The sequence below is a fragment of the Pelecanus crispus genome, chromosome 1 (assembly GCF_030463565.1).
Source record: "Pelecanus crispus isolate bPelCri1 chromosome 1, bPelCri1.pri, whole genome shotgun sequence".
Classification (NCBI taxonomy): Eukaryota; Metazoa; Chordata; class Aves; order Pelecaniformes; family Pelecanidae; genus Pelecanus; species Pelecanus crispus.
This window is the reverse complement of record NC_134643.1, coordinates 185,002,259-185,022,863: the sequence shown is the minus strand read 5'-3', so window position 1 is coordinate 185,022,863 and position 20,605 is coordinate 185,002,259. Positions and strand designations below refer to the sequence as shown.

Genomic DNA, 20,605 nt, shown 5'->3' with positions numbered 1-20,605 from the left:
GACTCATCTTTGAAACTATGACCCTCACAGTAAGGCATGTGGTCAATAACAGGAAACAACAAAATATTGCATAATAATGCAACTTTTTTCTTCTAGTAATTACTGTAGAAGTTAGCAAGAAAGGACAAAAGAAAAGCATCAAAATGTTGCAAATCTATAATTTTTCAAATTTGATATTATATAAAGTTTACGACTAGTAAAATTCATACCAGAGGTAATGGAGCAGGCCAGAATATAGTCAGAAGTCAGTTTCCTAAAAATACTATGGGAAGTGTAAACATTATTCTGGTTTATGGAGTATAAATGATCAGTGAGTGCACACCATGAACATGCTCTGCAGCCAGGAAATACCAGGTGAAGGGCAGAGTTTGAGCTACAGGGCTGTAGGCAGATGCTGGCAGGCGGAAGACCCTGCAACAGGATTCCTCAAGTCCCAGACTCATGGCTGCAGGGCTGCCAGATCCTCATTGCTCTCTGTTCTTGGAAGAAGATGCCCAAAATCCTTGGCTTAAATCATGCTCTTCAGCATTGCTGTTACAGTAAGGATTCTTGGAGCATCGAGGAACTCCTGCTGCAGAGACAAGACTCCAAACCTGGAAATCTTCCAAATGTAATCTGAGATCTGAACCTCCAGGATGGTGCATCCAGAGGCTATGAGCAGTTAAAGAATCATTCTGATGATTGTGGAGAAGCAAGCATTGCTACTTCCATTTTCAGGTCTAATTTTGCCTGGAGATTAAGTTGTTATTTACTATTAGTTTTATTAGTTTAATGCCCAAGAGATCCAGTCAAATTTGAGGACCTAAATGTGCCTGATACAATATAAACATGGAATAAAAAATATCATGTGAAAAATAAAGCTTTAGGACGAGGCTTAGAAGACAGTTAAAAAGGAATACTACAAAAAAATAATAAGTTGAGAGAAAAAAACAGAAGGAAAATGAAATAAAACATTTCAGAGTACTAATGGGTATAAAGACTGGTAAAAGGGCTACGACCTTTCAACTTCTGACAGACCATTAGTTTGTATGAGATCCAGTTCATTAATATGTCCAAATGAAACATCATTACTGACTGATGGCTATCCAATTGCTTATGAAAATTGATCCTATGGTCTCAGTTCACTTCCTGTTGGACAGATATCTGCATTACAACTGACATTATTGTTGACAGTATCAAGAAGAACACCATGAATAAAGCAGACATGGAGAAAACCTATAAAAAAAATTGACTTCTTGCAGAAAACAGTTTGTTTGGTTGGCTTTTTCAATATCTGACTTTGAATACTCTTTCAAAAATATTCTTTGTAGCTAATCTCAGATTGACAGCAGTCCCCTCCTCAGTGGAAATGTGGTGCTCAGCAATATTTCAAGAAATACATGCAAAGGATGGAATTCTGCATTTAAATGACTTTCATTGTTCATGGCTTACTTTTTTAGATGTGCCATTTTTGCTTTAGGTACATGGCTATTCCAGTATTTACAGTATTTCACAGATGCTTTTATGCTTGTAATAGATTATTCTAAAAGCAGCCCCTACTACCAAATAGTAATTACAGACAACCCTAACCTTCATCATGAGCAGTTTCATTAAATTCACTATTATTCCTAACAGAACTGCAGATAGTTGTAACCCTAAGTATCTTTCTGAATCAGGGCAAAGCTAGAGTAAAGTAATTTGTCCAAGGTAAACTGACAAGACTATAAGGGGACCACTATACAGCAGACTTTAATAAAGGACACAAAGTTTAGCAAAAAATAGTCATACTCTTATCACTCCATTTTTTAAGAGGGAGGACACAGAGCAAGCAGCAAAGGAAATAAAATGAGTTCCAGATTTGCCTCATAATTTGCAAATGTTGGGTAATTAAGAAATTAAGTTTAATGTTGCAAGGGAAAGCACAGAAGAAGGACAACAGTGCAAAATAATTAGAATCACATTAGAGTAAGAAGACTGAAGACCTGATTCTGCATTTATCAAAGGCAATAGCAAAACTCCATTATTTTTGACTCAGGCAAAATTGGATCCCTTAAAAAAGTGACATGTTTCCAAAATACCTAAACAATGGCTAGCAGCAGCAAAAGGAAACAGATTGTTCAGATGTTGCAAATAAAACACAGCTAATAGTACCAGAAGGAAACTCAATCATATATTTATTAGTGTGAGACACAATGTACTATAAGCTATACAAAATCTTCAAGGACCTCTGGACTGGAATATTTTAGAAGTGAGGAAAATCTAGATTTATACTTTCTGCTATCCACTTAATAGAACTGAATTTTAATAGAAATATCTTGGGGAAATTCAAAAGAAATGTTTGTACGTGAGATTTATCTGACTAAATCTACATCTAAGACAGAGTTCTTTACACTCAGTAAGAACTAGTATTTTAGAGCATGATCTGATTTCACTACCAGGTAGCTGTTTGTAATAAATTAATAGAACCATAACCTAGAAAAGCCTACTCTAAAGAGGTAATCTAGGTAACAAGGTAAAGTTAGGTGAGATAAATATGACAAGATGTGTAACTGGGCGGAAAAAAGGCAAAGTACATCGCCTGGTTTAGAGTAGAGGCACCTATTCATAGGGTTGACTAATCTCTACTGAAGATCCTTGAGTGGGAACAGGAGACTCAAATTAATGTAAGCCTTTATCGTGACCTGTATCATACCTAAATGGACTGAAAACTGACAAGTGATCCTTCTGCGTCATGATGCTCACCCAGAAGATATCTGGAACCAAATACCTCTTTCACCCCTCTGCTCTTTGCACAGAAGAACACTCCTTTCCACAATTTAGCCTACAAAAAAGCCAGTCTCAGACCAGCCATTTGCATCATGACAGGAAACATGGTAATCACTGAGTTCCCCTTATGGGCAAATTGTGCCTGACCAACCTGACTGCCTTCTATGATGAGAGAACTGGCTGTGTGCATTAGGGGAGAATGGTGGATGTGGCATACTTTGACTTTAGTGAGGCATCTGACACAGTCTCTGATAGTATTCTTATAGCCAAATACATGAGCTATGGACTGGATAACTTAAAAATATAAGTTAACAATATGGTGAGAGAAAAATTGGCTGGACTAGTTGGTCTTACAGAGTGGTGATCAGCAGTAAAAAAGCCAAGTGGCAATATTATTGGGGCAAATACTGTTCAATGACTTTATTAACAACCTGGAGGATGGGGGAGAGGATACTCAGCATATTTGCAGATGATACAAAATTGGGAGGAACCGATGATATGCTTGAGGGCAGGGCTGCTATTCAGAGGGACCTGGACAGGTGTGGGGAATGGGCTGACAGCAACATCATGAAGTTCAGCAAAGTGTAAAATGCTGCATCTGGGAAGGAATAACCCCATGCAATACTATAGGCTGTGCGCTGGCTGGATAGAAAGCAGCTTGACAGAAAAGTATCTGAAGGATTGAACGTGAGTCAGGAGTGTACCCTTGCAGCAAAGAGAGACAACTGCAACCTAGGATGCATTAGCAGGAGTGTAGTTAGCAAATCCAGGAAAGCAATCCTCTGGTTGGCAGTTGTGAGACTACATTTCAAGTGCTGTGCCCAATTTTGGGCTCCGCAGCACAAGGAAGACACTGGTGCATTGAGTGGGTCCAGCAAAGGTCATCAATTTGTTGAGGGGGACGGAGCACATGGTGTGCAAGGAGAGGCTGTGAGGTCTTTCCAGCCTTAAGAGGAGAAGGCTCAGGGGACGCTTCATTGCTGTCTTCACATACCTTGTGGGAGGGCACAGAGAAGATGGAGCCAGTCTTCTTGGAGGTACATGGTGACTGGTCTGGAGGCAATGGACACAAATTGAAGAATGGGAGGTTCTGAACGGATGTAAGTTTTTTTTACCACAAGAGCAGGCAAACACTGGAGGACATTACTCAGACGGACTGTGGGGTCTCCATAGGGACATCAGGACATTTAAAATCATAGAATCATAGAATCGTTTAGGTTGGAAAAGACCTTTAAGATCATCCAGTCCAACCATTCACCTACACTACTAAGTCTACTCTAAGCCAATCAAGGGTAGACTAGACTAAACCATGTCCCAAAGTGTCACATCTACCCATTTCTTGAATACTTCCAGGGATGGTGACTCCACCACCTGTCTGGGCAGCTTGTTCCAATTCTTGACCACCCTTTCCGTAAAGAAATTTTTCCTAATTTCCAACCTAAAACTCCCCTGGCGCAGCTTAAAAATGCAACTGGACATGTCCCTAAGCAACTCTCTCTAACTGGACCTCCCCTGAGCAGGGGTCAGACACAGAACCCCCAGTGGTCCTTTCCAGACAATAAGGTTCTGCTTCCTGTGAGTATAGCTTGCACTGATAAAGTACTTTCTTGATTCTGAAGGCATAGAATGCCATGAAGGCTTTTGTTGTTTACAACATATAGGAGAAGTAATACTGCAAGAAAAAATCCTAGTCAGGTCTGTCTGTGGGTTAAGGGGAAAGAGTTATACAGACCATTTAAAAACCTTAAAGTTAAATAAAAAAGGAAAATTTATATATGCTGTCTCTCAGCAATATAGACAAATTCATATTTAGTTCAGATAAGGTGTCCTGGTTTTGGCTGGGATAGAGTTAATTTTCTTCCTAGTAGCTGACATAGTGCTGTGTTTTGGATTTAGTAGGAGAAGAATGTTGATAACATTCTGATGGTTTAGTTGTTGCTAAGTACTGCTTATGCTAGTCAAGGACTTTTCAGCTTCCCATGCTCTGCCAGGTGCACAAGAAGCTGGGAGGGGGCACAGCCACAATAGTTGATCCAAACTGACCAAAGGGCTATTCCATACCATATGACGTCATGCTCAGTATATAAACTGCGGGGGGTTGGCTGGGGAGCAGCGATCGCTGCTTGGGAACTGTCTGGGTATTGGTTGGCGGGTGGTGAGCAATTGCATTGTGCATCACTTGCTTTGTATATTATTGTTATTATCATTATTATATTGTTGTTATTATCATTACTATTTTACTTTATTTTAATTATTAAACTGTTCTTCTCTCAACCCAGGAGTGTTTCTCACTCTTACTCCTCCGATTCTCTCCCCCGTCCCATTGGGGTTGGGGGAGTGAGCGAGCGGCTGCGTGGTGCCTAGCTGCTGGCTGGGGCTAAACCACGACATAAGGGCACTTTAAAGAAATTGGTTAAAGAGGCATAAATGGGACTGAAGAAAAATAAACTTGACCAAGACAACCAATGGAGTATGGTAGCCAAAGGGAAATCAATGTCTGGAAATAGGACTATGAAAAAAGATAGAGTTATTTAAGGAAGCAGTAGATAGATACTAGCAAGGGCTATTTGTGGAGGCAGCAATGTATTAGAAAGGATTAGTTCCTATTTGCTTTTGTTTCAAACTAGTTGTCCATTGCAAATAAGCTAACAGATTTCATCTAGAAGTACAGTAAAGTAATATTGTTTAAAGAAAAATAGTTTAAAAATCTTGTCTTGCAGGCTGCCACTGAAGGTCACACTTCTTGTTTCGTCTATCATACAAGCCTATCTTCAGTTTCTATCATTTATCCAGTTTCCTGTCAGAGGACAGGAGCCTAATATAAAGAAATTAAACTCTGAAGACAATCTTTTTAATGCAGTTCAAAAAGAAATGTCTGTTTGTATATTAGGGATAAATTACAAGAACTTCTGTTCCTCTCAGTGAAACCTCCTAAGTTTAGTTTACATATAAAAAGGGGCAGCAGGTATTTGAATAGGAATATGATCTGCTTTTCTAAGAGCAACTACATGGATAGCCATGGAGCTCAATAATTTCAAAAATGATAACTGCTTTGTGGTGTTATTAAGTAGTCAAAAGAACCTGAAAATAGTAAGGACTGTAAAAGCAGTTTCATAATTCAATCCTTTACACAATGGAACAGTTACAGTTTCAAGATTAACATAGTTCTGTATAACTCAGAGTACAAAGCTATGCTTTCTCAAAACCAGACTTTTTTTCTTCCTTGAAATTGTAATCTTGAAGTACCTGCTAACAACCAGTGTAATTCACTGCCCTTTTTCATTTTTTTCACTCACAATTTAATTAATATGCTACAAATGAATAATCCATATACCCTAGCATAATGAGCATCAGAAATCAGCATTAATTTTTCCCTTCCCTTTCCCATTCCCTTCTGTTGTTGATAAACCCTGGTGGCCAGCTAAGCACCACACAGATGCTTGCTCACTTCCCTCCCACCCCCCAAGTGGGATGGGGGAAGAGGAAAGGAAGAATAAAAGCAAGAAAACTTAGGTGTCTAGATTAAAAAAAAAAAAAAATAGTAAGTGAAGGATAAGTGGAAGAAGAGAGATGAAAACAGAACAAAACGAGTGATGCAAGGGTAATCATTCACCACCTCCCAAGGGTAGACAGATGCCCAGCAAGTTCCCAAGCAAAAGATGGATAACCTTCCTAAAACCTCCTCTTTTCCCTTTTATTACTAAGCATGATGCTGTGTGGTATGGAGTATCTCTGGTTAGTTCCGGTCATCTGCACGGTTGTGTCAGCTCCCAACCTATTGGGCAACCTCTAGTCTTTACACTAGGGGGGTCACAGTGAGAAACAGAGAAGACCTTGATGCTAGTAAAGCTAGAACATAAGTGTCTTATCAGTATTGTTTTGGTCTACAGTCTAAAACACAGCACCATATGAGCCACTGTAAAGAAAATTAACTCTGTCCCAGCCAGGTGCATCTTCTTTCCTTATCCCTTCACTTCTTTCTCTTTCTTTAATGAACAGCATCTCCATCATGTTGTGATTTGTACTCTTTTGGTCTTAGTAATATAGCGCTAGATACATAATTGTATTTCACTTATGCATGCTAATACTGAATATAACTTCTCTTTTTCAGACCTCCTGAAGGCTAGCTCTTTATGTTCTAAATATAAACTCATAGGAACACACATTCCTATGCCCAGCAGACAAGATCAGTGCAAAAGTATTTGAGCATAGATTATCACTCCAGTCTTTCCCAAAACCACTAGCTTACAAATATGAACAAGAGCATTGTGTTTACAAAATAACAGCATAAATTGCAAAGTAGTTTATGAAGAACTGGCCTTCACTCCACCCCAAAATTCAATAGATAACATTTTTATTATTGGAAAAGTAGTAAATCAATGAAAATGTTTTATTTGTAATTGTTGCTGCAAAAACTCCAGCCCTCATATAAGTATCCTTCAGTTATGCCACTCAGACACAGTATCTGAGGGTCACATGCAGGCTTTTCTATTCCTTTCATGCAGCTAAGACAAATACATCAGAGTAAAATATAAATGGTTTCTTTTAACCAGGTATTACAAGCTAAGAAATAGCTGACTTCTGTCACCATAGACCCAGATTGCTTTAGACTATTTAATAGTTTTAGCCTTGCAATATCTTCGTCAGTAATGAAACATTAAAATCCATATTTCAAAGATAGAAAATTTAGGCAAAGGTAGACCAAACAAATAGTTACTGCATAAAGTCTGGTGGAAATAGAATGTACCTTAAACAGGAGAAACGTAGAAATCTGATTAATATCCAGGTACTGACAGGCTTTGCTAGGAAAGCTTATAGCTGCTCTAAGTTCTGCTGTTACTCAGATCCAGGGGCTATGCTAGAGGCTACTTTACTTAATCTGAGCATTTCAGTATCTGTTTCACACCTGAAGCCCATTTGAAAGTCAGAAATGGACCTGCACCTGAGATCCCTAAGGGACCTTATCCGATAGGCATGTCTGATACATGGACACCACTGAATTCACTGCAGAGGCAGCTTCTGGCTAATGGGTTTTGTTGTTTTTTTGTTTTGTTTTGTTTTGTTTTAAATAGGGAAAATATCAGGCAGGGGTGAGAGGCACAGCAACCTTTTTTCAGGAAGGGAGGGAAGTGTAGGGAAGGAAAGAGAAGGGAAAAAATGAAGAGGTAACTAAAAAACTTTGGCTTAATGAGTTACCACTTATCAGCTGAGCATGTCAAATATGATGTTTGTGAGCATACCATAAAGAAGAGGCAAGTTTGTTTATACCATGGTTGCTGTGACTTTTTGTGAGAGAAAAACAAAAGTGAGATGCATCTCCCTTAGCTTTATCCACCTAAAAGCTGTGTATCTACTATTCAGTACACTCTCAGACTCACTCTGTATCCAGTGGGGTATTTCCAGAGGACAATTCTTTCATTTTGAGATAGCTGTCCAGAATAGATGATATGACTTTCTCTTAACACTAATTGCAGGAGTGAAGAAAACATTTTTTTATGTGCTAAGAAGAGCTTGATTCACTACTTACCTGAACTGCTGCAAAATAAGAATGGTACAGTGCATCCTGCTTTTATTTTACTGGAGTAAAAATACCCACACTCAAGTAAAGCTATACGATCATTAGAAGGCCGTTCTTAGGATCAGTACTTCAAGAAGACTTAAAAATATTTTATTTTCCCACCTAATCCTTTGCTCTTCGAAAGACAAAACTCACACTGTAAATACAGATAATATCATGCTATTCTTAAATGTGCTCTCCTAAGGCTTTATTGGTAAAATGTAGAAGATTCCTATATCCAGTGATTAAGCTAAGAAAAGAAATTGTTATACTGAATTATAAAAAATTGGCCCAGAATGGAAAAGGTTTGAGGAATAATTAGAAGTAGTGAATCTGCCCCACCCCAGATGCTGAGCATGTGGTGATATGATGAACCTGCAATGTTCATGTAAGGCTCAAACATATTTGCAGCAAGTAATAGTCAATAATTCAACAAGATATGCTTGATAGGTTAGCAAGTTAGGAATGTATTTTCTGCAGAATTACTGAGCTTAAGTAACGTTAAAACTAACTGGTATTAAAAATAACTTACATAATTATTTCTTTAAAAGAAATCAAGTACTTTACTGAAAGCATTAGTTTTCATTCTTTCAGTGGTTTGTTAATTTGTTTGTAGTCTCAAAGAAAGCCCTATTTCCACATTGATCCCATGAAATCTTAACGCAAGGGATAGGAAAGCAAATCAAGGAAACAGCAGGGAATTATTTTTCATTCCCCTGTCCTTTGTCAACTCTGATAAGCATGTGAACTCATTCTAAAAGCAGTTCCAAATCCGTGAAGTGTGAGTTCATTGACAGGAAATCAGTAAGTTCAAAAGATAATGCACACGTGATGTTTTTGGTGTCTATCATCCTTCCTGCCAGGACATCATCTTTTAGCTCTATACAGTGTGACAGTCTGAGCACTAGTGCAAGACCAGCTCTGGCATTCTTATTCCAAGAGACACAAAGCAGATGTTTCCAGCTACTACCAGAAATGCATACTGTAACAGTGCACTTAGCCCTTGCTCGTATATTTAACATTTAGAAAGCAGCAGCTTTCTGTTTCACACATAAAAACTCCAAAATGCATGAACTGTGAACTATGAATCATCTTTTGTGCTAAATTTGATCATCTCCAATTATGCTGTACATATAGTCACACAATCAGATCGAAAGGCAAGTCTACATCTAACCTCTTCACAATTGCAGTACAGGGGGTATTTGCAATGGGCAGCCATTTTTACGGTCCCATTGGTCTATATTTACAGTATGTAACACCATTACTTCAATGACAATAGCTCTGCCTCTTTGTGACCTAGTTCCCTGAGGCTTAACAGTCACGGGAGGTTAATCTGGTTTTCTGATTTTTTTATTTACTCCAAGTTCCAGTATCTTCACTTTTATGCAAGTTTCCTAGGGGCTGTGCACTGGAGTGGATATGTGCACAATCTCTCATCCTCTTTAGTTCAAGCATAAACTCAGACCAAAATAAAAGCCTAGCTTTTACAAAGCTCAGTTACTACAGGAAAATGTTGGTAGAGTCACAAAGTCATTAAAAGTAAACAAAATCTAGGGGGAGTAGGGGGAAGCAACCCAAAAAAACAGAACAAAAAATTGTGTGACTTGGAAATAGACACAGCTTGGCTCCTGTGAGCCTCTGGAATTCTGAGACCCAGCCTACAGCCTTTCTTCCAAATATTTGCTGAAAGGAACCAAATTCAAAAACCTACCACTTTTTGGGGAAGATGGGAGGTGAGGGATATCTCATTCCCCATTAACATTACTATAATCTCAGCGAGGAATGAAACAGTTCCCGTACCTTGAGAAAAGGCCTCTGGGTAAGAAAACCTGGAGCTATTTCACTCACACCTTATGAAAAAATAATACTATATGCCATTACACACACAAGTATTCCCAGCACCTGTCTTAAAACAAATGCATAATAGCTTTTTTTCTGCAAAGACTATGAACTAATAAAAGATCCTATTAACAGCTTGAGACTAAACTCAAATACACAGTATGTACATGTACATTTAAAAGAAGTATATTACCTTAAGAGCCATTTCAAGTCCCAGAAGGCCACTTACATGACCGTATGGATATCACTGACTGGAGACATGTTTACTTTACACAAACTATAATTCAGCTGGGTTATCTGCAGGCATGATTTAGCTGATGATAAAATCAGTAGCAAATAAAATGGTCTATCTAGTATCTTATTAAGTAATCCCTTTAGCTGTATGCAGGGAAGATTATTTAATTCTTGACTATGACAAATGGAAAAGACAAATTTAAATATAACTAGTAAATCTTCTGTAAATTGGCAAGCATTTTCAAGACAGCTATTACAATGAGCAAAGCTACTTTTAAGTGTGCGTCACTCAAGCTGATATGGATTTTTTTTCCTCATGTTATGATCATCTACTCATCTTCCCACACCTCCACTTTTAAGTCTTTCTCGTTACTCCTTTGGTTCTTTTTGTTTCTCTTCAATTTATACAAAATGTAATTTTATGCACCATATACTTAAGTATTTTAATAATGTTCTGCAAAGCCAAGTAAATTATTAGTAGTTCAGACAAATGCATACACCGTGCATTGTATTTGTTTCTCCTGCAGGTCCTCTAAACAAACTTTAGACAATCCTCTTTCCTCAATAACAGTGAAGTAAGCTAGTCCAATTAGTGTCACTGGGTATCACTACAATATTAATTTCCATTACCCACTCTTGCATGAGATGATATGGTGATGATACAAAACAGCATTAGAGAAAAATGTGTTGTCTAGCTGAAAACCCTGTTCAATGTAATAGTACTGCCAGTGAGGAAAGGTTTATTGAATAATGCTAAGGTAATTGTTTGAATCAAGGATGAGATAATTTTAATTTTTAAAAAATATATATGATGATTAATTTATTTTCTATATCCTCCTCTCTCACAGTTCACTTGTGTGGGCTTTGCCTAAAGAAAGACAAATATCTACTCCACAATGAGAGTCAGTAATATTAGAGATAGTCAGAGCAAATTCATTCTAATAGATGTGAAAATGAAGATAATTCCTTACCACTTACATGGTATCTTAATTACCACTTACACAGAGATTCATCACGAAGTTAATACTAAAACCCTTTTCTTTGAAAAAGTAATAATTTACTAATATTTTAAAATAAATGCAAACATTTGAAAGTTATACTTTTCTAAAAGGGTTTGACTTAAATTTCATATGTAAGCACTGGGCTGATTTGGTTAGTAATTAAAGATGCAAGTAATTAGTGCTAGGAAAAGAGATTCAAAATGCATCAATGCATGCCTTCATAATCATTTGTAAGAAAAGAAGTATTTAGAAAAGAAGTAACTGTTAAGGTATTCGGTCTCCTTTTTCCTTCCCCTCTGTTAATGAGTTTTCATATGTTGCTACAGCAGACTTAAAAATGAAGAACTTTTACTTATGCATCTGGATTTATTCCTTTGAGATTCAGTGGCAGAGTGCTACAATTTCCCCACTTGTTGAAATAATTACCTCTTCCTTGGTTAACAACAGCCTGTTTATTAATTTCCTAGAAACAGACAAAGTATTCTGTCTCTGACTGTTGGTTATTATGAATAACTTTAGTTGAAGGTCCTATTGTTTTGCAATGCAGTGCTTAGCAGAGCTAAGTATACTAATAAGGACTAAGTATTCTAATAAGTCTTTTTTACACAGGCACTTTACATAAGTGTCCTCAAGGTAGCAGATACCTTGCTTCAAATATTCACCATAAATACTAGTAATGAAATGGATAACAATATACATTTCTTCCTTTATAATTCTTCTTCTTCTGTCTTTTACACAGAGTCTTTTATTTTTATGAAAGCAATTTAGAACTAAGCATTTTAACAAGTTAAGGCCAAACTACAAACACAAGATGTTCGTTTTCCTCAAAGTATATTCTGTCCTATTGTACTAAATTAAGAGGTCCTGTAACTGAACCATCGTACCATGACATTACTATGAAATAGTGCTTTATTCTGCTAAAGAATTTGGAGAATGAAAGAATCAATAATGCATTGGTCATCTGGCTTATTAATCCTATGATCTGTATTTCAGGATCATGCCAATGTGACGCCCATCTACAACAAGGGTTGGAAGGAGGACCCGGGGAACTACAGGCCTGTCAGCCTGACCTCAGTGCCAGGAAAGATTATGGAGAGGTTCATCTTGAGTGAACTCAACAGGCAAGTGCAGGTCAACCAGGGGATCAGGCCCAGCCAGCATGGGTTCATGAAAGGCAGGTCCTGTTTGACCAACCTGATCTCCTTCTATGACCTGGTGACCCGCCTGGTGGATGAAGGAAAGGCTGTGGATGTCATTTACCTGGACTTTAGCAAAGCTTTTGACACCATCTCCTATAACATTCTCCTTGGGAAGCTGACAGCTCATGGTTTGGACGGGCGTAGTCTTCGCTGGGTAAAAAACTGGTTGGGTGGCCAAGCCCAGAGAGTGGTGGTGAATGGAGTTAAATCCGGTTGGCAGCCAGTCATGAGCGGTGTTCCCCAGGGCTCTGTTTTAGGGCCAGTCTTGTTCAATATCTTTATCGATGATCTGGATGTGGGGATTGAGTGCACCCTCAGTAAGTTTGCAGATGACACCAAGTTGGGTGGGAGCATTGATCTGCTCGAGGGTAGGATGGCCCTGCAGAGGGACCTGGACAGGCTGGACCGATGGGCCGAGGCCAACTGTATGAGGTTCAACAAGGCCAAGTGCTGGGTCCTGCACTTGGGTCACAACAGCCCCCTGCAACGCTACAGGCTTGGGGAAGAGTGGCTGGAAAGCTGCATGGCCAAAAAGGACCTGGGGGTGCTGGTTGACAGCCGGCTGAACATGAGCCAGCAGCGTGCCCAGGTGGCCAAGAAGGCCAACAGCATCCTGGCTTGTATCAGGAATAGTGTGGCCAGCAGGAGCAGGGAGGTGATTGTCCCCCTGTACTCGGCGCTGGTGAGGCCGCACATGGAATACTGTGTCCAGTTTTGGGCCCATCACTACAAGAAAGACATTGAGGTGCTGGAGCATGTCCAGAGAAGGGCAACAAGGCTGGTGAAGGGTCTGGAGCACAGGCCTTATGAGGAGGTGCTGAGTGAACTGGGGTTGTTTAGCCTGGAGAAGAGGAGTCTGAGGGGAGACCTTATCGCTCTCTACAACTCCCTGAAAGGAGGTTGTAGTGAGGTGGGTGTTGGTCTCTTCTCCCAAGTAGCTAGCGATAGGACAAGAGGAAATGGGCTCAAGCTGCGCCAGGGGAGGTTTAGGATGGAAATTAGGAAAAATTTCTTCATGGAAAGGGTAGTCAAGCATTGGAAGAGGCTGCCCAGAGAGGTGGTGGAGTCACCATCCCTGGAGGTGTTCAAAAAACGGGTAGATGTGGCACTTTGGGACATGGTTTAGTCTAGTCTACCCTTGACTGGTTTAGAGTGGACTTGGTAGTGTAGGTTAATGGTTGGACTGGGTGATCTTAAAGGTCTTTTCCAACCTGAACGATTCTATGATTTATGTAACAGAATGCATTTTTTCCCTCAGATTAGCATCAGAAGTAAATATACTATGCCTTAATACACCTCAATCAATAGTTGTCCTCCACAGACATAACAAATCATAAACATTGTTTGTTAGAGAGAAGTAACTACCATATGCAAAATGCCAATAAAAAGCATGGGTATACTTGTGAAGCGGGGGGGGGGGGGGAGGGGGGAAGGATATTTTCTGTGTATCTTTCAGTTTGACTGAACCGGAGAACACTTACTCGCTGAATGTCAGACTCCCATCCTCCTGTTCTGGTAATCTGCTGGCAGCGTCCTTGGAAGAATATGTAGGAGGATTACTTTTTGTTTAACTTCTCTGCTTAACCTCCACAGCATTTGCTTACTGTGTTGTCAGTAAACACAGGTCTTAAAGAATACGTGCTGCTGGAAGGATAGTTAAGTGCAGCGGTAAAGAACTTTTCCTCAATCTCTGTCTGACTGCAGGTGGGAGTGAGTGGATAAAAAACTATATTTGTTAAGCAGAAAAATAATAAAAAAGAAGACTGAGAAGAAATTAAAGATAATCAGCTAACAGGCAAAAGACTCTTGTTTTGATGCAGATTTCTCCAAGAGGACTGCAAGTCTAATTTATTTGATGCTCATAAAAATAAACTCTTGTTATTTATCAAGCCTCCTGTAGATTTGATTTATTATTTCTTTGTATGATAGTATGTCTCCAGAGTTCTTGACTGAGACCAGGTATCCAAGATTTTTTTGGAAACTTGTGAGGAGACAAGCCATTGGCTATTATTACCTACATACACAAAAGAGTCAAAGAATGGAAAGATAAATGGAAAAAGTAGTTAAATAAGTTGTTCTAAGTCTCATAATAGTCAGTGGCAGAATTAAGATAATTCAAGGTTTCTTAGCCATAGTTTAGAGGTTTTGCATTGTGCAACCAGTCCTTTTCACTGGATAAAATTGTTAGCAAGGACAGAGGGGTCTGTAACCCTTATTTTAGTGAGAATGGGTGTTTAGCTTCAGTAAGGACTGCAGGATCAAGAGGAAGCAATAACTGTTAAGGAAAATTAAAGTGTTTGCAAACTCTATTCTCCTGTTGATAAAGAAGTTATAAACCTAAATTAAATAGCCAAGCATATGAAAAGAAATTGATCATTCTGAAATTTCTGATTATTGTATTGATTGGTGAAGCAATTGATTTACTGAAAGAAAACACAGACTTGAGTCAGAAAATCAAATGCTTTTGCAACACCTCCTCACACATGGATTCACTCAAACATGGAGACCAATAATATCTTTTTCCTTCTACTTACAGAATATTGATAATTTTGGTTTGCATGGGCTAATATTGTAAAAGAGTTCTGTTTAGTTGCACAGCTATGGAAGCATGAAAATACTTTGATAGATGTTATTTGCCCTTGGTGAAGTTCAGTGAAAGATTCAGAAGCTTGCATGCTTATGACAAAAATTATTTTCTGGTCATCTGCCAGAGATACAGGAAGTTGAAAATTCAGTTTTATGGCATTTACCCATTTTAAAATACAGTTTTGTTGGGAGACAACAGAGTACTCAGCATAAACTTGGAGCTTTTCCATTTTCTTTTAATTTAATACAACTGTTAGAGTATATATTTTCTAACAAATTTCCGACTGGTTTGTGATGTTTGGCTTCTTAACACTGTTGTGCGATGTTTCTTTATGGCACAGAGGAAGATACAGGAATTCCAGAATATCCACCATCCTCAATGGAAGTATGTTGTTGAAGAAATACTGAGACTATGGAGAGTCTTTTTTGCCCTGGTCCTGACAATGAGCCGGCTCCAGTTGGCGGCCGGTCACGAGCGGTGTTCCCCAGGGCTCTGTTTTGGGGCCAGTCTTGTTCAATATCTTTATCAATGATCTGGATGAGGGGATCGAGTGCACCCTCAGTAACTTTGCAGACGACACCAAATTGGGTGGGAGTGTCGATCTGCTCGAGGGTAGGATGGCCCTGCAGAGGGACCTGGACAGGCTGGATCGATGGGCCGTGGCCAACTGTATGAGGTTCAACAAGGCCAAGTGCCGGGTCCTGCACTTCGGTCACAACAACCCCATGCAACGCTACAGGCTTGGGGAAGAGTGGCTGGAAAGCTGCCTGGCCAAAAAGGACCTGGGGGTGTTAGTAGATAGCCGGCTGAACATGAGCCAGCAGTGTGCCCAGGTGGCCAAGAAGGCCAACAGCATCCTGGCTTGGATCAGGAATAGTGTGGCCAGCAGGAGCAGGGAGGTGATTGTCCGCCTGTACTCGGCGCTGGTGAGGCCGCACCTGGAATGCTGTGTCCAGTTTTGGGCCCCTCACTACAAGAAAGACATTGAGGTGCTGGAGCGTGTTCAGAGGCGGGCAACGAAGCTGGTGAAGGGTCTGGAGAACAAGTCTTATGAGGAGCTGCTGAGGGAACTGGGGTTGTTTAGCCTGGAAAAGAGGAGGCTGAGGGGAGACCTTATCGCTCTCTACAACTACCTGAAAGGAGGTTGTAGTGAGGTGGGTGTTGGTCTCTTCTCCCAAGTAGCTAGCGATAGGACAAGAGGAAATGGGCTTAAGCTGCGCCAGGGGAGGTTTAGACTGGAAATTAGGAAAAAATTTCTTTACGGAAAGGGTGGTCAGGCATTGGAAGAGGCTGCCCAGACAGGTGGTGGAGTCACCATCCCTGGAGGCGTTTAAAAAACGGGTAGATGTGGCACTTCGGGATATGGTTTAGTCTGGTCTACCCTTGATTAGTCTAGAGTGGGCTTGGTAGTGTAGGTTAATGGTTGGACTGGATGATCTTAAAGGTCTTTTCCAACCTAGATGATTCTATGATTCTATGATTCTATGATCCCATCACTGAAATGCAGACAGTACAGAATAGGCACTACATCTTCCTACCATTCTGATGAGACTTTACCAAAAACTGATGTGGCGGTCTTGTGGTTTAGCCTCAGCCAGCAACTAAGCACCACACAGCCGCTCGCTCACTCCCCCAACCCCGATGGGATGGGGGAGAGAATCAGAGGAGTAAGAGTGAGAAACACTCCTGGGTTGAGAGAAGAACAGTTTAATAATTGAAATAAAGTAAAATAGTAATGATAATAACAACAATATAATAATAATAAAAGTAATAATACTATACAAAGCAAGTGATGCACAATGCAATTGCTCACTACCCGCTGACCAATTCCCAGACAGTTCCCGAGCAGCCATCGCTGCTCCCCGGCCAACCCCCCCGCAGTTTATATACTGAGCATGACGTCATATGGTATGGAATAGCCCTTTGGTCAGTTTGGATCAACTATTCTGGCTGTGCCCCCTCCCAGTTTCTTGTGCGCCTGGCAGAGCATGGGAAGCTGAAAAGTCCTTGACTAGCACAAGCAGTACTCAGCAACAACTAAAACATCAGTTATGAACATTCTCCTACTAAATCCAAAACACAGCACTATGCCTGCTACTAGGAAGAAAATTAACTCTATCCTAGCCAAAACCAGGACATGCAGGCACATAATCAGGTTTTAACTTGTTCTTGCAACATTACTAGCTCTCTTCCTATAGATTACCACATGGAAACTGAAACAGATTTGATGACTCATTCAAATGTTATCCATGGCATTACTAAGCGGTAACAAGATAATTAAGCTATAATATCACAGAAAGGGAACATCATTACTTATTACCCTGCTTTCATGCCTCTGAGAGACGTAAGCATAAAAATAAGATTATTCATTTTAGATGAACTCTGATTTCTTTGTTTATAAATTGCAATAGAAAACTTACTCTCAATTTCTGTGGATTGGTTACCATTTTACTTTGCTTCTTTCCACCCTTCTGCTGAACAGGAGGTAAGAGAGAAGTAAGTACTTATCTCATTTGAATTGAAAAGCCACTTCAACACAATAAAACTGCATCAACAGAAAAAATATGACAAAACTTTGATTCACTCTGGAACATTATCTGAAGACCATTTGCACTGAGCAAACTGTGACTTGCCAGAAGCACGACTCCATTTTGCACAGCAGATGAACAGCCAATGTGCCCTCCCCATAACAGTGGCATGGCTTATACATACTAGGACTGCATTTCTTAGATCAACTTAAAGAACTCTCTTAGTATATACTCTCTTATGTAAATCATGCTTGGTTCAGTATCTCCAAACTACCAACAATAATCTGAATAGTCTTTGCTTCAGACAATGACTTGTAACATCTATTGTCAAAACCCTGACATTTTTAGACTAATGCAGGGAAATATTTAGCAATACCCCTCAATTACTGTAGCTGACAGTAAGGAGTAGCAGGAAAGCATCCTGATCTTCAAACTTTTTGTTGGACAGCTTTCTCTGCTTAGTACTGACAATGCTGCCAGCACAAATTTGGGGTCCTGCTGCGTCCTGAGTAGAAGTGAATCAGTCTTATTTAAGTGGCTGCTAGACGGATGGGCTGACCTAGAGCAATAGATTGCATCCAGCTGAGCAACACAATAATGCACATGCTCAAAGGGCTCTGCTCCAGGGAAGGCTGTGTGTCATGCCACTAAGTACAGATGTCAGCAAGTCCGCAAGAGCAGAGAGGAATGGATGAAAAGGCAAATAAAATAATTAATAGTATACTGTATGACTTGAAGACATTGTCATAGGAGACTCCTTTCTGAAGGGAACAGAAGGCTGAATATACAGACCAGATCTACTTAGGGAAGTCTGCTGCCTCCCTGGGGCCCAGGTTAAAGGTGTGAAGAGAAATCTTCCTACCCTGGTACAGCCCTCAGACTACTATCCACTATTGATTTTTCAGGTAGGCAGCAATGAAGTTGCAACAAGAAGTCCAAGGGCAATCAAAAGAGACTTCAGGGCCTTGGGATCACTGGTTAAGGGATCAGGAGCACAAGTAGTGTTCTCCTCTGTCCTTGGAGTTGCAGGGAATGATGAGGGAAGACACAGGAAGAGCCAGCAGATCAATACTCGGAGCCAGCTCAGAGCCTCGTGTCACCAGCAGAATTTTGGGTTTTTTTATCATGGGTCAGTCTACATGACACCAGGCCTGCCGGTGACAGACAGGGTACGCTTGTCTCAAAGTGGGGAAAGGATATTTGCACAGAAGTTAGCACGGCTGATTGAAAGAGCTTTAAACTAGATTTGAAAGGGGAAAGGGATCATAGAATCATAGAATGCTTTGGGTTGGAAGGGACCTTCAGAGGTCATCTAGCCCAACTCCCCTGCAGTGAGCAGGGACAGCTTTAACTAGATCAGGCTGCTCAGAGCCCTGTCCAGCCTGACCTTGAATGCTTCTAGGATAAAACAAGGCTCACTAGGGATAAGCCTGGGGGCAGCATGCCAGTGTTTTGAGGAGCAGTGTGCTAGCGAGGTCCTCTGGTCTGCCGTCTCAGTGGAGGTAGGGGATGGAGATCCATGCAGCAGCAAAGACACAAGAGTTATAGATGCATCAGAAACCATGGAAGTGCCTGAGAGTGGTCACGTAGGAATTAGAGCTTCTCCCCACAAAAAGGTGGCAGGATCAATAGCCCAACTGAAGTGCATCTACACCAATGCATGCAGCATGGGCAGCAAACAGGAGGAGCTGGCTAAGCCATTGTGCAGCAGGGAAACTATGATATAGTTGCCATCACAGAAACATGATGGGATGACTCGCATAACTGGAGTGCTGCAATGGATGGCTATAAACTCTTCAGAAGGGATAGGCAAGGAAGCAGAGGCAGTGGGGTAGCTCTGTACATTAGGGAGAGTTTTGACTGTCTAGAACTTACTGATGGTGACGATAGGGTTGAGTGTTTATGGGTAAGAATCAGGGGGAAGGCCAACAAGGCAGATATCATGGTATGAGTGTGTTATAGACCACTCAACCAGGATGAAGAGGCAGAAGAAAAATTCTATTAGCAGCTGGGAGAAGTCTGACAATCGCAAGTCATTGTTCTCATGGGGGACTTCAACTTACCCGATGTCTGCTGGAAATACCATACAACAGAGAGGAAACAGTCTAGGATGTTCCTGGAGTGTGTGCAAGATAACTTCCTGACACAGCTGGTAAGTGAGACAACTAGGGAAGGCACCCTGCTGGACCTGTTCTTTGTGAACAGAGAAGGACTTGTGAGTGATGTGATGGTTGGAGGCCAGCTTGGGTATAGCAATCATGAAATTATAAGAGTTTTCAATTCTTGGAGAAGTAAGGAGGGGGGTCAGCAGAACTGCTGCCTTGGACTTCTGGAGGGCACATTTTGGCCTGTTTAGGAGGAGCCTGGTTGGCAGAGTCCCTTGGGAGGCAGTCCTGAAGGGAAACAGAGTCCAGGAAGGATGGACATTCTTCAAGAAGGAAATCTTCAAGGCACAGGAGCAGGCCATCCCCATGTGCCAAAAGATGAGCCAGTGGGGGAGACGACTGGCCTGTCTGAACAGAGAGCTTTGGCTGGAAGTCAGGAAAAAAACAGAGTTTATAACCTCTGGAAGAAGAAGCAAGCAACCCAGGAGGTCTACAAAGATGTCATGAGGCTATGCAGGGAGAAAATTAGAAGGGCCAAAGCCCAACTAGAACTTAATCTGGCTACTACTGTAAAAGTAAAAAATGTTTCTATAAATCTTTTACAACAAAAGGATGGCTAAGGACAATCTCCATCCTTTATTGGATGCAGGGGGAAAAATAGCAAGAAAGGATGAGGAAAAGGCTGAGGTACTTAATGCCACCTTTGCCTCAGTCTTTAATGGTAAGAACAGTTGTTCTCTGGGTTACCCAGGCCCCTGAGCTAGAAGACAGGGACAGAGAGCAGAATGAAGCTCCCATAATCCAAGGGGA

The 20,605-nt window shown here is 40.6% G+C and overlaps 1 protein-coding gene across 1 annotated transcript in view; it reads right to left on the bottom strand.

The window, feature by feature from the left end:
- Positions 1–20,605, bottom strand: part of PCDH9 (protocadherin 9) — a 706,567-nt gene that overhangs the window by 99,617 nt on the left and 586,345 nt on the right. The window lies entirely within an intron of this gene.